Source organism: Prionailurus bengalensis, chromosome A3 (genome assembly GCF_016509475.1).
Source record: "Prionailurus bengalensis isolate Pbe53 chromosome A3, Fcat_Pben_1.1_paternal_pri, whole genome shotgun sequence".
Taxonomy (NCBI): Eukaryota; Metazoa; Chordata; class Mammalia; order Carnivora; family Felidae; genus Prionailurus; species Prionailurus bengalensis.
In genome coordinates this window covers 89,768,688-89,784,365 of record NC_057354.1, presented here as the reverse complement: position 1 = coordinate 89,784,365, position 15,678 = coordinate 89,768,688, and the positions used below count along the sequence as shown (strand labels likewise).

Sequence of the window (15,678 nt, the reverse complement as noted above, 5' to 3'; positions counted from 1 at the left end):
CGTGACCGGAGCCAAAGTTGGACACTTAACCCACTGAGCCACCCAGGCGCCCCTGGAACGGTATATTTTTAAGGTATGTTAGTGATATTTCTTTAGGTTGTATATAATAAGTCCTTATGTTTTAGAAAAACCTGCTGCACTATTTACACATGAAAATATATGGCATCAGAATTTGCTTCAAAGCAATCTGGGATGGGTGATTGGCCAACACATGGTTGGCAATGAGTTGAAAATTGTTGAAACTGGCTGATGAGTGTATGGAGTTTCATTATAGTAGTTTTTCTGCTTTTGTTTATATTTAAAAATTTCTGTAACAAAAAGCTACAATAAAAATAAAGACTAGCAATAAATGAATTGTGTTCAACATAAGTATGTAGGAAAAAACCAATAGGGGAAAAAGCTAAAGAAAATAGAGGGAAAATTCAGATAAGAACAAAAAGTAATGAAATAGAAAAAAAAAGATACAGTTAATAGAAAAAGATGGTACAGTTGAGAAGACCAACAAAATCCAAAATGGTTCTTTGGAAGAGATAATAAAATAAACAAACCACTATGAAGATTTATCAAGAGTAAAAACAGAAAAGGTATAATAGAAATTATTTGGAATGATGACAGAGTAGGCTGGAAATAAAATAGAGATTATTCCATTCAAGACAAAAATCATAAACCAATTATCCTATGATGCTAAAGTGCTAAGATGTTAAGTCAAATCTTAGCAATTTGAATTTGGTCATTTATATAAAAATAATCATAATCAAGTAGGGTTTGTCCTGAAAAGGTAAGGAATTTCAACATCATAAAATCTCTTAAGGAATATACCATATTAACAGGCTTTCGGGTTGCGCTGCCAGGTGTCCAAGAGGTTCTCTGAGTTCCCACTCAAGTACATCTGCAATTCAAAATGCCGCACCCATCCCCCCAAACTCAGCCCTCCAACCCTAGTAACTCCCAAGTCTTTTCTGAGGTGGACGTTGGAGGGGAACAAGTTGGTTGAATTGTCTTAGAATTGCTAGCAGATATTGTACCCAAAACTGCAGAAAAATTTTGTGCATGTGTACAGGAGACAAAGGTATTGGACCCACCACTGGGAAACCTCTCCATTTTGAAGGATGCCCTTTCCATCAGATTATTAAGAAATTTATGATTCAGGGTGGAGACTTCTCAAATCAAAATGTGACAGGTCGAGAAAGTATTTACGGTGAAAAATTTGAGGATGAAAATTTTTATTATAAGCATGATCAGGAAGATTTATTGAGCATGGCAAATGCAGGTTGCAAATACAAATGGTTCTCAGTTCTTTATCACAACAGTTTCCCTCTCCTCATTTGGATGGGAAACATGTGATACTTGGCCAAGTAATTAAAGGAATGGGTGTGGCAAGGATACTGGAAAATGTAGAAGTGAAAGGTGTAAAACCTGCCAAATTGTGTGTTATTGCAGAATGCAAAGAATTGAAGGAAGGGGATGATTGGAGCATATCTCCAAAAGATGGTTCTAATGACAGTCATCCATGTTTCCCTGAGGATGCAGATATAGATTTAAAAGATATAGATAAAATGTTACTAATAACAGAAGACTTAAAAATATTGGAAATACTTTTCTTCAAATCCAAGAACTGGGAGATGGCCATTAAAAAAATATATGAAAGTTTTAAGATATGTGGAAGGTTCAAAGACTTATTGAGAAAGCAGATAGATTGAAGCTGCACCGACAGCTTTAAGCTGCGAGCTGAATATTGGTGCTTGTAAACTGAAGATGTCAAGTTGGCAGGGAGCAATTGGCAGTTGTTTGGAGGCTCTTGAAATAGACCCATCAAATACCAAATCATGGTACTATAGAGCTCAGGGATGGCAAGGATTAAAAGAATAGATCAAGCATTGGCTGACCTTTTTGTTTTTAATATTTATTTATTTTTGAGAGAGGGAGAGAGACAGACCACGAGCAAGGTAGGGGCAGAGAGAGAGGGAGATACAGAACCCATGTGAAGCAGGCTCCAGGCTCTGAGCTATCAGCACAGTGCCTGATGTGGGGCTTGAACTCATGGACCATGAGATTTTACCTGAGCTGAAGTTGGATGCTTAATCGATTGAGCCACCCAGGTGCCCCAAGCATTGACTGATCTTAAGAAAGCTCAGGAAATAGCACTGGAAAATAAAGCTATCCAGGCAGAACTGTTGAAAGCCAAAGAAAAGATAAAGGCACAGAAAGATAGGGAGAAGGCAGCATATGCAAAAATGCCTAATAAGGAATTCAGCTTACTTAAATATTATGCATTGATTGTATAAAGACAATAAGAAATTTTAAGATTTTTCTCTGTTACAGATGATCCTTGATGTGTTTCCTTTGATACTTCAGTTTCCCAATGTTTACAGCTTAGGAATACTGAAAAGGGTTCAATCTTACTAAAACAGAGTTTCACACACACATACACACAAAAGGAATACACCATATTAACAGATTAAAGAAAAATATATAACATTCTTAATAGATGCAGAAGGAGCATTTGATCAATTTTCTACAATCATTTAAAAATGTAAAGTTTTAGTAAACTTAAGGGTAAAAGGTTGTCATCAAAGTGGTATTGCATATAAACAGGTTGAAGAAAAAACTATAATGATCTTATAGGTCTAGAAAATTTTTTTTATAAAATTCAACATAAATTCATTTAAAAATTATACCTTTTACCAAACTAAAGGGTAAAAACCTGCAAAGATCATATTTAGAAATGAGACTGCAGAAGCAGTGCCAATTAAAGTCAGGAATAAGACATATATATCCACTACCATAGAGTCTATTTATCATTGTACTGGCAATCTTAGCCAATGCAATAAGACGCAAAAAGAAAGATACAAGAATTAGAAAGGGAGAGACCAAACTACTCTTATTTGTAGACAATATGATTATCTACAGAGAAAGTTGATGCAAATCCACAGAGAAAGTTTTCTGGAAACATGATCAGTATATAAGAATTGGTAAAGGTAAATATTATTAGCGAATGTAGCTGAAAATATATCTCACTTGTAACTGCCTCATAAACTATAAGATAGATAGGAATAAACTTAAGAGATGTGCAAAATGTTTAAAGAGAAAGTTAGTATTGAGGGACATGAAATAAGACTTGAATATATGGAGAGGAAGACTCAAAGTCAAAAGATGACAATTCTTCTCCAAATTATCTTAAAATGAAATGAAATGAGAATTTTTAAAATTTATGGAATTGTACAACTTGACAAATTGATGCAAAAAACTGTATAAGGAAGCACCAAGAATATCTAAGACAGTATGAATAAAATGAACAAGATGAAAGAACTCGCCTTACCCAATAGCAACACTTCTTATAAAGCTGGAGTGATAAACACGGTGTGATATCGGTATAGGGATAGATGAATGGGCCAGTGGAACAGAATGGAGAGCCCTGACCCTATAACAACCTTCCAAGTATAAACATGGCTGCTTCACTTATACTTTTCACATCTCATGCAAATTTCTCCCATGGCCAACTCCAGCCCAGTACCATACAGGAAAGGGAATTCTAGGAAGTAGGATTCCAACTTAGCTAAGTTGGCACAGTACAAAGCCACCGCAGCCCACCCTTTGTCAACTTGGCATCCATAAATACCCGTTTTCACTACACTTAACTTTGAAATGAAGTTTAAAAGCCAATGATAGCCAAATTGTGCCTCTACTTAACATGATGCATCTATCCCTTGCACAATGAAAGCCTATCAGATAATTGGTTAACCATATGGAGAAATAAAAAGTACATTCTTAATGCTCCCCGCCAAAAGAGGATATAAAGTCTCTTTATTCATAGTTCAGTGTTGTTCATTTCTCTTATAGCTGAGTCACATTTCTCCTGTGATATCCTGTAAATTAATTACTGACAAATAATGTTAAAAACTTATTCAGACAGTAGAGGAATGGGGAGGGGAAAGAAATTTTTTTATTAAAACACAAAAATATTTACATTGAAATAAGAAGAAAAGTTTCATCCTCATTTCTGCAGCTGATTGTGTTGTTTTAGCTGGTATTTATAAATCCTCTTCCACTTCCCATTTCATATTCTCTTCTCGGTGAGGTGACCTTTGTTTCTGGTCTGGACTATTAACACTTCTTCCTGTATTGGGTTGTAGCAGTTTTTCCATTGACATTAATCACAGGAAATGGGAATGCCAAGAGGCTCCCCATTCTCCCCTTTGGAAGTCAAGACTAGTCACCCCAGACAATACAATAAACTTCTTTTTTGCCTGTTGATTCACTGGCAAGAGAAGTTCAAAGTAGCCGGGGCCAGACTCAACATCCAGTTTAGTGCAACCACTGCTGTGTTCTCTGTGGGAATATTTCTCTTTTGGGAACTAATACTTTTATTTTTTTTTTAATTTTTTTTAATGTTTATTTTTGAGACAGAGAGAGACAGAGCATGAATGGGGGAGGGTCAGAGAGGGAGACACGGAATCTGAAGCAGGCTCCAGGCTCCGAGCTGTCAGCACAAAGCCCAACGCGGGGCTCGAACTCACAGACCGTGAGATCATGACCTGAGGCGGAGTCGGAAGCTCAACCGACTGAGCCACTCAGGGGCCCCGGGAACTAATACTTTTAGATCAGCAGAACTCAATGTTTCAGAGACAGAAAGCAACATTTTTACTAGAGAAGCACTGTGTGTTTTATTGAGGGAAGCTGTTCTCATTTCTAACCTCTGCTTCTTGATCCACGAACCACTGCTTTGGGAGAAACAGCAGTATACATCAGTTGCTGATTTAGAGAACATCTTGCATCCTGAAGGACATTACCTAAGCCCTGCAAGGTGTTGCCACACAGGTAGTTCCGTAACTGAGTCTTGAAAAGGCCATTCTATTGTTCTCTCAGGCCAGCTGCTTCAGGATACATGGTAAGACCAGTAGATTCCATAAGCTTGAGCCTGTTGCCACTCTTCTTGAATGTAAAAGAAATTCTTCCGTCAGCTGTAGAAAATTTCAGGCCCCTTACATTGACCTTGAGATGGGAATTTAGAGCCCCAACTCATCATATTCTTTCCCCAAGTTCTTCAGGGCATTTTAACAATCCACCAATCTTATTCTAATTATATTCAAGCAACTACTTGGTCAATCAAAGCACTGACTTCTATAGGCACTAAACTACAATTGTCTACAGGTGATCATTTTTCTCCCATTCTGTGACATGGAGTACTAGTGATCCCTATACCCCTGGTAGCCCTTGGTAATCCTTGGCAAGGGTCATCTATGCCTTTAAATCTAATTAGATCACAGAATCAATGGATAATCTGGCAGGCAGTGGGGAAGGAAAGATGGATGTGAAATGGGGGAGCAAGGACAAATTGGAACCCAGGAAGAAGAGCGAGAATGAGCTAGAAACTGCTTCAGTCTCACACCGCCTCTAAGCCTCTAACTTTTTTAATTCAGGTGACCTGCAGAAGAATCTGGTCCTTTGTTTTAGAACTAAATCCACAACTAGCCCAGGAGTTGGGGGAAACTGTAGAGGCTCTGATGGGAAATAAAGGAGCTTTGTGCCCATCTGCTTTCTCCCATTTCCCCCACCAGCAAGGTGAGCCAGCAAATCTGTCATAATGCATGAGCCACCACAGGGCCTGCCTTCCACAGTGTAAACATGACAGCTGCTACTTCACTTCTGTTGCCAATCTGTAGCATGCAGATTTCTCCTGTGGCCAGCCCTAGCCCAGAACCATGCAGGGAAGGAAATTCTGGGAAACGTAGTCCTAGCTTAGCCAAGTTGACACAATATAAAGCCACTACACTATTTATAAAGAGGTTTAAAACATGTATAACTTAAGTCATAAATATGTGGTATGAGTATAAAGACATTCTTGAGCATGAAAAATATGGTAACTAAGGGTGAGCTCTGGGGAGGAGGAAGGGAACAGGAGTAAGGAGGGCACACAGGCCATCAATTTTCTGTAATCTTTTATCTCTTAAAACAAAACAACTGTAGTAAAAATGTTTGATACAGTACGTGGTGGTGGACATAATGATATTCTTTTTTTTAAATCTATACTTGCCTATAGGTGTGAAACGTAGAGAGGAGGAAAAGGAGGGGGGGAAATGGTAATAATAATGATTGCTGATAGTTACTGATCACTTAGGCTTTGCACTTGGGTTATGCCACTTAAGTAGAGAATGGGTTTCTTTCTCTGGAGGGAGGGAAGAAGCACAGCTGTAGACACGAACATTTTGACCCCTTGTCAGGATCCCAGAGCTCCTGGGGACCTGGAAAGATGGAGATGTGTTATGGGGGAGCCCCTCTCCTGCCCTTACTCCCAACATCCTTGAGAATTCTTGTCCCTTTTCTCCTTTTGCCCTCCCTTGTGCAGGGTCTCTCCATCTCTCTTGCTCTCTCAACTTTCCAAAGTTTTTGCGTCCAGAAGAAAGGTGCTAAGTGGGGGCAAGTGCAGGTCTTGGGAGCTACAATGCAGGGCACACACACATCAGGCCTTAAGTCAAGCCCAGCCCACAGGATGAGAGGGCCCGAGGCTACTGTGGGGAAGCCACACACCTCCTCCCCCCTGCCCGGCTGTCTCAGCTCCAACCCACACCTGTTCCTCCCCTCATCTACTCCTCCCGCCTCCCCTTGCACCTGACAGGCCAAGAGCAAACAAGGTTGTTGTTTGTTCCTCTCTTCGTGCAATGCACAGTCACACAGGGAGGCACCATATATGCTGGCAACACACATTGCACTTCGCAGTTACCTACTGTTTCCTAACTTTTTTTGTGTGTACGCTGCTTTTAAGACTTTCTCTGAAATCCTATGCTCTTCAATTAGACTGAAGTCAACAAACATCTGTTTGTTTGAGGCCTGTTTTATGTGCGGGGTTAATGAGGGGTACCAAGGAATGAAGAACACAGTTTCTTCCCATTGGGAACTCACAATCTCATGACGGGGGAGATTCTATGGGAGTATGAAGTGCAGAGAGTATAACTTCAGAGAATCAGGAAGGCTCCTTAGAGGAAGCTCTCCTCTGCAGACAACCTTCAAAGAGAGGAAAGCCTATGAAGGGAAGGAGTGGGTGAGATTAGGCAGAAAGAAAATGCTGTGAGAGAAGAGAGAGGGGCTAGTTAGTATGGGCCCCTTGGCGGACTGTCAGCTGTAAGGATGGGCAAGGACAGAGGGAAGAAGGGGGAATGATCAGAGAAGAACAACCCTCGTGCAATGACGGTAGTTTGTGTTCTACCCACTTAGAGTACTTTAGAGCTGATTGGGCCGTTGGCAAACTAGCCAAAGCCCTTTCTTGTACTAAAAAGGAAGGACATTGAGGCCCAACTAAATGGGGAGTGATTTGCACAAAAGGCAAAACTGGGTCCAGGATTCAGCTTCCAGATCACTCTATCAGCTTCCAGATAAAATCAGCACTTTATTTGTCTTTTTATCCATCAGCCGTGCCTGCCACAGTGCCTAGCACGTAGTAGGCACAAACCTAATTTGCTAAAGTGAATTCTGTTTCTCTAGTTTCAGAATTCTGTTTCTCCAGAAACTTATTCCTTCAGTTTCTGAAGAAATGGACAAGAAAGAGGGATGGTCCTCTACCCAACCCTGTTATACCACAGGCACCGTGCAGGGTGCATGTTGATGCTATCTTCTTGATCCCCACAGTCTTGCTGTTATTCCCATTTCACAGACAAGGAAACTGGATCTGGAGAGCTAGGTGGTTTGTTTACAGGTAGTCAAGTATCTGAATTCAAATCCAGGTCCATCTGACTCTAAATTCCATGACAAGGGTGTCAGAGGAAATGGTTGGAATTGAGTTTCATTGAATTGATTTCTACTCCATGCCCACAGCTCTTGGGGCAGGATTTTTTTCCTTTGGGGTAAATGGGGGAATAGCATTGTAGTAGAAGAGTATGTGTGAGAGAGGGTGAACCCTTTTAGGGACTACCTTGCTTTAACTGCTCATAACTGACAACACCAAACAAAGGTGTTGGTTCTTTTTTTAAGGTTGCTGCCCTTCAGTCTTTAGTTCCTCTCTGCATCAGGGGCATTCAAACCCCATCTGAGGATCCAGAAACTCAGAGATATTGACAAAATGGAAAGACATAAAAAGAATTGGATTATGGCATATGTGACCTCTCCAAGTGTCTTATAATCAGATGGAGTTGGAGAGGGGAGAGGATGGGAGAACCATCTAGAAAGAGGTTTCTGTGTTTAGAAGAAAGGAAAATAGAGATAGTGGTGGTGATGGTGTGTGTGTGTGTGTTGCAGGTAAGTGTTGGGTGGTGTTGGGCAGGGGGAGAACAGATCTGTCACAGGCTCTGCGTACCAGCCCAGACCTCCCCTCATCCCCCAGGCAGGTTTCTGGGGTTCTCACCAAGCCTTTGGCACTCCCTACTAAAGCTAGGGATGTTGAGTCAAGGGTTGGGGAAAGGTTGGAAGAGAACTGAGTGGGAAGGAGCACTGAAAGTCCCAGGGAAGCTCATTTTCCAGGCCAGGTGCAGAAGCTGGGCCTTGCTGCCAGCTGGAGGTCTAGGAGTGGGGCGGGGGCTCTGGCTGCCTGTTTGTTCAGCACTGAACTGAGATTCCTGTTAGGAAATGCCCTTGTTTGTGCCCAGACTGATTTGTTTGCTGTTCACACTTACATGGAGAGCTGCTCCTTGGAGTCCTGGCTTCAAACATAGAGGTAGGCGTGGGAAGGGGGAACATGGTTGGAACCCAGAGCCTACAGGGTCCAGAGAATAACCTGGGAAAACGAATGTCTACAGCTTCTGGTGAGGAGAGGGAGGGCTGGACCTCACTGGAAGCTCAGCCCTGACTTCTTTCTTTCCAGAGAAGAGCCATGTGGGGCTTGCCCAAAGAGGAGTCCCGACTCAGGAATCATTTGGAGTTTGGCTTCCTCACTCCCCATGGGAACTGTCTGGTGGGGAGCAAAACATCATAATGCAAGTTCCACCTTGGGATGCTGATTTAGTTGGTCTGAGGTGTGGCTAGGGCATCAGGACTTATAAAACCTTCCCAGGTGATTCCAACTGTGCAGCCAAGGTGAGAACCACTCTTCCAGAGTCTACATGCTTCTCAAACCTTCACATGCATATGAATCGCTGTGGGATCTTGTTAAATTGTAGATCTGCATCAGTAGGCCTGGGTTGGCTCCTTAGCATCTGCGTTTCTAACAGACTCCAGGGTGATGCTAGTGCTGCTGGCCTAGGGACCATACTTTGAATGGCAAGGCTCTCTACCCGCTTTGGACTTCTCATTCCGATTGCCCTCATTGCTCAGAAGGAAGGAGGTAGAACCATGAACCCCAAAGCTTCCTGCACCTGTTCACCTGGCCCACTCTTTTCCCACTACCTTACTTGGTAAGTAAGCAACAGACCTCACAGACACTGGCCAAGGCCAGTCATTCTCAGAGTCTCTGTGGACCAAACAGATCCCTGACCCTACCTGAGACAAACCAATTCAACTAGCTCCAGTTGGGAGTATAGCAGAGGGCAGGAGGAAAAGCAACAGGAACAGCCTTCTCTGTCCTCTTGGGAAAGTAGGCCTGATGGGCATACAGGACACAAACATTCTGTGGTAGGGTATGGTTCTAAGGATGGCTGTAATAATATTTTCCTCCCATATAATCTGTTACAAAGAGGCCTTGTCACTTCCCCAGCCACTCTTCTTGGATCTAGGCTAGACCTATGACTTGTTTTAGTCTGTAGAATGTAGAGAAAGTGACACTGTGTAACTTCTAAGGCTGGGCCTAATGATCTGAAGTTTTCCCTTTGCCATTCAGGATGCTCACTCTCAGGATCCAGTTTCCATTTAAGAAGCCCAAGCTAGTCACGTGGAGAGTTTGAGAGAGGTCCCAGCCTTCCAGCCAACCCTTCACCAGAAGATGCTGACCTGGGGGAAGGCAGAGGAGGCAAGGATAGGACCCCGTTTGCTTTCCCTTTTCCCTGGGAAGGCAGTGTGGTGGAGCAAAAGAAGAATGGTCTCAGAAGTCAGACAGACCTAGGCTTACATTAGGCGTGTGCACAGTCACATAGTGAGAGTTTGGGGAGACTCACACCTCCTCATCTGTCCCCATCTTGCTCCCCTTGCAGCTTTTCCCATCCCAGAAAATGGCAACTTCATCCCTTTAGCTGTTAAGGCCAAAAAACTCAGCCTTCCTTGGATCCAGCCTTTCTCTCATCCTCATATCCAGTCCATCAGCATAATTCTTATAAAGCCCTACCTTCCAAATATAGCCAGAATCAGACTTCATCCAGCCACTTCCACTGCTACCATAGGGGGGCTGAGCCTCTTGTCTTTTGTTGGGATCACTACAAGAGCTACCTATCTGTGTCTTTGCTCCCATCCTTGCCCCTTTCCAGTCTCCAGCCCAGCAGCCAGGGTAGTTTTGGGAAATGGGCTTAGAGCAGGTCACTTCTTTGCTAAATATCCTCCAATGACTTCCCAAGTCATCCCAGGTAGAGACTGACAAGGCCCTCGAGAGCTCTTCTCTCTCTAATCTCATCCACCACTATTCAGCACCCCTCACCCCATATGAACGCACACACTCTGCTCTAGCCACACTGGCCTTCTGGCTTTCCCTTGACCAAATCAATACTTCTTTACAAATAAGGAACACAAGACTCAGAAAGGAGGGTAAGCCACCTATCAAGGTGATACAGCTAGTACATGGCTGAAGAGAGGGACACTCCTTCCTGCCTCCAAGCTCCTCTGGCTCTGACCTTACATTGTCCACCCTTCCTCAGGGAACTCATAGCCTCAGCCTGGGGGGTGGGGATGCTTCTGGAGCTTTTCTGGGCTGGTGTTTCTCTGCTGGCTGGGATGACATTTGAACTTGGTGCTGAGGAGGATCCTGTGCGCTCACTGCTTGGGTAGGCTCTGCCCAGAAACAGAACAGGTGGGCTCATGATGCTGGCCACTGGCCTGTGTGTGCAGAACCCAGAATCAGGCCTATACCTGCTCTGGGGCTCAAGGTTCCTGGGAGGCAGGACCTGGTTTTCTCAAGTCTCTGGAAAGCTCCTCGTACAATGCCCTGGAGAATTTAAGCCCTCTGTTTCAGCAGTGGTTTGTAGAGTTCTCGACTTGCTGTCAGGAAACCTAGGCTCTGGTCTGGCCCTGTATCTAACTTGCTGTGTGACAAGATTCAGGAAAGTCACTTAGGCCCCTTGCAAAGTGAGGTGATAGCCTCAAGGGGGTGCTGATTCCATTTATGGAGGCACCATTTTGCTTTTTAAATGCCTATCCCTTCTGGGCACGGTCCCAGCGAGGCCACGAGAATGCTCCTGGACGCGAGAGGTGGAGGGTGCCTAGAACGGGCAGATTGAAGAGCAGGGCCTACGGCAAGTGTCTCTCGCGGCAGGCAGCAGGGGGCGCGCGCAGACCGTGTGATGCGGCAGGCGGCAAGGCCCCTTACGAAGGAGCCTAAGAGGATCAGTTTGGCCTGTAGACCCCTCAGAAGCTCCAGGACATGAAGCCTGAGTCGAGGAGGAGGGGCGCAGCGCTGTGTCCGGAGGGCAGTGGAGCACAGGCGGGAGAAAGGATGCGGTGAGGGCGCCGACCACCGCTGCTCTCACTGCTCTTGGGCTGGTTGTGGTCAACACTTTCTCACTGCGGGGGGAGAAACAAGCACCCCCCACCTCCCAGGCTAGAGAATGTAACTGCAGGAGATACCCAAATGTCAAAACGAAAAATATCTCATTTTTCATCTGATTCCTCTCCGGACCCTGGAGGGGTGAGGCGCAAGGGAAGCGACCCTCCTTCCTACGCAGTCCCAGCTGGGAGGTGGCAGCGTGTAGTACATAGGGGACCCATTTTCCTGCTCCCACACCACAATCCTGGCCAGCCTCAAATGTCCAAGGCCCTTCTGTCCTGGCAGTATAGGTTCTTTTCTGATTCCAAAACTAATATACACATGTTGCATAAAAATAAAGAGATACTGAAATTACCATTAAAATGAAAGCCTTCCCATAATCCCCTAGCAAAATAACCACCGTGAGCGTCATTTTTCAGGTTTATTTCTATTCTGTACATACACTAACATAAATATTTATTACAATGATTTTTACAAAAATCATTGACTCAAACTGTAACTCAAATTTTCTTTAACTTGCTTCATTTTTCACTTAGCGTTCACTTATGTCGGTATATATATAGTTGCACCTCACTTTTAATAAGTGGTTGTGCAGCATGCTTGATATACCTGAGGCAGCCAGCCGCTGATAGGCCTTACTTTGGTTTTCCATGTCCCCTCAGGACAAGCATCCCTACTGGCACTGTGTTCCCTGCAAGTTACTATTTAGGAGAGATGCTTTTTTTTTTTTTTTAATTAAAATTTTTTTTTAAGTTTATTTATTTTGAGAGAGACACAGAGCGAGCAGGGAAGGGGCAGAGAGAGAGAGGAAGAGAGAGAATCTCAAGTGGGTTCCACAGTGTCAGTGCGGAGCCCGATGTGGGGCTTGAACTCACCAACCGTGAGATCATGACCTGAGCCGAAACCACAAGTTGGAGGCTTCACCAACTGAGCCACCCAGGCACCCCCTATTTAGGAGAAATTCTTAAAAGTTCACTTTCTGGGATAAGAGATCGGCTCATTTGAATATTGGCTGATGTTGCTATGCTGCACTCCACGAGCTGAATGCCTGGCCAGTATGTTCACCCACAGCGAGGGCAAGTTCCTGGTGGGTTTAGCCACAACCTCTCTGTAGGTGAGGCTGGAATCCCTCCACTCGTGGAACTGGTAGTTGCCTGACCTGGTCACTTCTGGAGGTTCCAGCAGCTCACTAAGGAACTTAGGGGAGGGTGAAAAGGAAGGGGGCACACAGGTCAGGGAACTGGATTTGTTTGTTCAATTCAGAAATGTCAATGTATGGGAAAGGATTTCATTACCTACAAAAAGAGCAGTGATAAAGCACTGGTTTTATCTCCCAAGGTGGAGGCTGGGGGGGTGGGTGGGGGGGCAGGGCAGAGGAGCCAGTCCTCTGTGTGAGGCACCAGTGAGGGTCCCTGGGAGGGAAACTGTATCACTCTTGAGGGAAAGGCACAGGTGCCTTAGGGACCAGCCCACTACTTTTTCAAGCTCCAGCATCTGTCTGGAGGTGGAGGGAAAGTCTATCCCTGGCCAAACCTCCCAGCTCCAACAGAACATATAGCCTGTCTTTAAAGAAGACAGATGGCTAAGGTCCCTCCCAGAGGGATCCCAAGACCAAATCAGGTGCTAAACTGGTTCAAAAAGCCTCTGAGCTGCAGAAATCCTGGAGGGCTTTCTGGAGGAAAAGGTTGGCAGCTATTTGTGCCTTCGTGAACAGGCAAGATTTGGAACCGCTGAGAATCCTGAGCAAAGGCGTTTGTAGAAGCGATCAGTCTGTTCAGGGAACAGGAAGGAGCAGGGATTGAGGGTAAGTTGGGTGGGCAGGGCAGAGGAGCTCTAGCTAGGGATGTGGGAGAGGCTGGAGTGGGGCTATCCCACAGAAGCAAGAAGAGGATTTGCTCAGGAGTTTTAGATTGTCCTTCCAACCTCTGGGGCCCTGGAAGATCTGGCTTAAGACTCTGGACATGTCCCCTGGGGCTGCTGGAAGCCTGTCAAAGGCTTGCTTCCCTGAGCAGCCCAGGACTCAGAGCCTGGGCGGCGGTCAACGCCAAGCAGCGCAGTCCCCTGGACACCAGGAGGCGCCATGCCCCGCTGGGCTGGCTCGGGGTTGCTCCGCCCCGGGGACCGCTGGTGCGGCCGAAAATCTGCGGCCTACCACTCTCGTCTTCATATCTCCACTCTTGGCTCTTTTTTCTTCCCCAAACCCAACTAGGGGTTCCTCGGGCCAGCCGGCAGACGGTGAACTAGGGGTGCGGGGAGAGGGGAGGTTTAGAACCAGCCCTGGAAGGCGAGTCAACGACGGTCCGAGGGACTAGAGGAGACCATGCCTGGGTTTCCCCCACTCGCCTTCCCTCTTCCCGTTCCTTCCCCCTTTCCCTGCCTCGTAACCCCTCTCCAGCCCTGCTCTCTCTCCCGCCCCCCCCCCCCCTTCTCGCACCTTGACCTTTTGTACCAAGCCAATTTTTATGGGAGTTCGTCCTCCACGTGTAAGCTTATTAAGGAAAGGGTGCAAAATTCTTAACATTGGAAGGGAGAAAAAATTGCTTTGCTCCTCCGCCTGGTGCCTGTCTCCTTGGAGCGGCCCCCACCTGCTGGCGGGCCCGGGCGGCCAAGCCTCCCCAGAGGCGCGCGCAGAGCCCCACCACCCCGGCGGGGGAGGGGGCCCCGGCCTCCCCCGCCACCCAGCCTCTCGCAGCAGAGTCGCGGCCTGGTCGGCACTGCCGCGGGCAGAATCGAGGACGGGGGATTGAGGCGGCCGCTGCGTGTTTGCCCAGTGTCCGCCCCCGCCGCCGCCGGCCCTAATCTCCGATACACTTGCGAGTTGGTTTCCTGCCCCCGGGCCCCGGCTTCCCGAGCAAACAGGCCGAGCGCGGCGCTGCATCCGAAATGTGGCATTTGAGCCGCACCGCGGGAGGAAAGCCGGAGCGCGGCCCGTGGGGGTAATTGCCCTTCTCCGCCCCTAATCCTCCCGCCCTGCCCCTCCCGCCGGCTGCGGCCCATTGATTAGCGCGTAAGGCCAGGGCTCAGCCCAGCCCCGGGAGGGGAGACCCGCTCCACATCCTGCGCCTAGAATGCAGTCACGACCCTCTCCCCGTCCCTCACTCCTCTGATCTCCCGGCCCCTCTCCAGCCGGACTTGGAGGCGGAGAATGTCCCTGGAAAGGGCATTGAGGTTGCCTGGGGAAAGATGGGTGGAGGGAGGAGGGGAACACTTGTCCAGGCACACCCCAGGCCGAGGGAAGTGAGACCCTCAGACCACGCTGTACTAAGCAAGGTCAGGGAGGGGTTGCAGAGGATCCACAGGGGCCCGGCCGGACTTGACATCCTGAGAGCCCCGGTATGGAGCTGGGGGTTAGGAGGTCCCCCGTGTACTCAAACCACCAGTGCTTCTGCAGTGGCCAGGGCCTGCTTCCTATGGTCTGCCCAGAGGGCCCTAGGCCTCGTGGAGGCCTCATTCAGTCCTTCATTCACTGAGGGAGGTGGAGTGCAGAGCCCCAAGTGCTTCCAGTGGGAAACAGACATGGCCCCTTCTACAAGTCCTTAATGAGAGAGGTCAGTGCCGGGGAAGAGAGAAATAGAGTAATATGAGAGCCTTTGTGGGCAGAGGAACTGAGCGATGGCCTCACAGGGACAAGACTTACCAGCTGGGGTGAGTTTTCTTCCCTCTCACTTCCAGACCTCCAGCATGCACCCTTTCCTCTCCCAGAACAGCCACCCTAGGCCAAGAAAAATGAGGCTTGACCTTCTGAGCGACCTCCCTGGGCCTAAGCTGACAGCTCAAAGCTTGGCTTCTCTGTGTAGGGGCAAGTCTTGTTGCTGCAGTCCTTAAGGGTGCCGGGAGCAGGACCTTGGAGCAGAGGCCTCCTCCAACACCCTGAGGCCCAGGGAAGGAAAGCTAGGGCTGGGGGCAGAGGCTGGGGTAGGGTAAGCATAGGGCTGCAGAAATAGAACGTACAAGCAGAGATGTAGGAGAGAAAACAGGCTAAAAGGACTGGACAGAGACCTAGAACCTCATGCCTAGGTGCCTCCCCTCCCCACACCCTTGCACAGGGCCAGGACTAGGGTGAGGTAAGAAGGGCACAAATTTAAGGAGGCACTCCCTCTCAAGGTCATGCCAATGCAGGGTCAGCA

At 46.8% G+C, this 15,678-nt stretch overlaps 1 pseudogene; it reads left to right on the top strand.

Moving 5' to 3' along the window:
* The first annotated feature begins 901 nt into the window (after nucleotides 1-901).
* LOC122466997 lies at nucleotides 902-1,922 on the top strand (annotated as a pseudogene).
* Nucleotides 1,923-15,678: the final 13,756 nt, after the last annotated feature.